Source organism: Sinocyclocheilus rhinocerous, unplaced genomic scaffold, assembly GCF_001515625.1.
Source record: "Sinocyclocheilus rhinocerous isolate Xijiao unplaced genomic scaffold, SAMN03320098_v1.1 scaffold85, whole genome shotgun sequence".
Taxonomy (NCBI): Eukaryota; Metazoa; Chordata; class Actinopteri; order Cypriniformes; family Cyprinidae; genus Sinocyclocheilus; species Sinocyclocheilus rhinocerous.
The window spans coordinates 2,923,120-2,924,788 of NW_015649998.1; the positions used below are offsets into that span (position 1 = coordinate 2,923,120).

A 1,669-nucleotide genomic window follows, 5' to 3' on the forward strand; every position below is an offset into this window, starting at 1 on the left:
CTCACGCTTTCACACCGATGAACATGCTGTGTGATGATTGCTACATGTGGGCAACAGTAGATATTTCTACACAAGAACAGAGCCACGCTAAACCCGTCGGATAAAGCAGCATTTCCAGCCTGAATCAAAGAGCTGTCATCTACAACGGCAGTGAACTGTAAAGGTAAAGGCTCCATATTCATATGCCTGATCGATTGTTGCATAAGTAACTCACACTGGCTTTGTGTGTCTAGGATATTTGTCATAGTGTACAGCTCTCACCATCTGTCCTCCTGTCATGTCTTCTCTTGTGTAGGGAATTGAGTAAAACAAAGCAAAACAGATCATCTATTTGGCTTTTACTTTGTAACATTTATGAATGATGGGAAGTGTGCAGTTGTTTATTATATTTTGTTGTTTTGTGAATGTTACTCATCTGTGTTTGCATAAATGCTAGATTATTTTTCATTGTAAAGTGCAGGAAATTAATACAGAGTTATATTGTTTATAGCTACAAATAGTACCCCGTTTACATCATATCAGATACTCGGTTACTTCTTTAATTTTCTGACATGCACAATGACAACTGTGTGTTTGTTGAAGGGATTGGGCAGCTAATCCATCTCTCCAGCAGTAACTGTGAGGGCTTTGTAGGTTTGTAAATGTCAGTGAGGGGAAGTGACAGAGATGAGGAGAGACTTTGAAACACCCACACTCACCACCCACTGCTCTTTTTGAGACACACTGAAGATATGTTTCATTCTGTTGTACAGACTCAGCAGCAGAATCCTTATTTAAAGGCACTTTTGCATGCATGTTATGGTTATAACTTTGAAATGGGGAAGAATGCAAAGCATCTTAACATTAGCTAAAATGAAATTAGAAGTACAATGCACATTAAAATGTAAGAGACTCATAATTGTATGCGTGATGTGTGATTTAGTAATTCCAATGGGAGTTTTATTAGCAAAAACACTTTACACAGTAATAATATGTATCAGTAACATTTTGGCACTACTTTATTGATAGTATAACATTATTAAATTAAAGAATGCTAAAATATATTTATTTTTAATTAATTATTTTTTATTATTTTTTATCAGTTTTTTTCATTCATAAGTGATTGTGCATGAATTACTGATCTGAACACCCACATTGAATCTGCATGCAGAAAAAGCTCTGCAGATTTCCACAGAATTTGAACACCTGTCGCTGACAAACTTTACACAGTAATAATATGTATCAGTAACATTTTGGCACTACTTTATTGATAGTATAACATTATTAAATTAAAGAATGCTAAAATATATTTATTTTTAATTAATTATTTTTTATTATTTTTTATCAGTTTTTTTCATTCATAAGTGATTGTGCATGAATTACTGATCTGAACACCCACATTGAATCTGCATGCAGAAAAAGCTCTGCAGATTTCCACAGAATTTGAACACCTGTCGCTGACAACTTTTCATTCATGTTGGCCATTCATTTACATGAAAACAGCATTTTGGGGGCCTGGAAACACAAACTTTTGAAAACGGGTTTCAAAGTTTTCGAAAATGATGCCATTATCTCTGTATAAACTACAAAAAACTAAACTAAAACCATAAAACACATTTTTGTTCTTTGAAAGAAATTATATATATATATATATATATATATATATATATACACACATACACACATTTTT

The 1,669-nt window shown here is 33.1% G+C and overlaps 1 protein-coding gene across 2 annotated transcripts in view; it reads left to right on the forward strand.

The window, feature by feature from the left end:
* The first annotated feature begins 6 nt into the window (after window positions 1-6).
* The window catches only part of LOC107711118 (regulator of G-protein signaling 8), a 14,226-nt gene continuing 12,563 nt past the window's right edge, over window positions 7-1,669 (forward strand). For both annotated transcript variants that reach the window (XM_016516068.1, XM_016516067.1), the window contains exon 1: window positions 7-163. The gene's annotated coding sequence lies outside the window, so the exon portion shown is untranslated. The remainder of the gene's footprint in view (window positions 164-1,669) is intronic.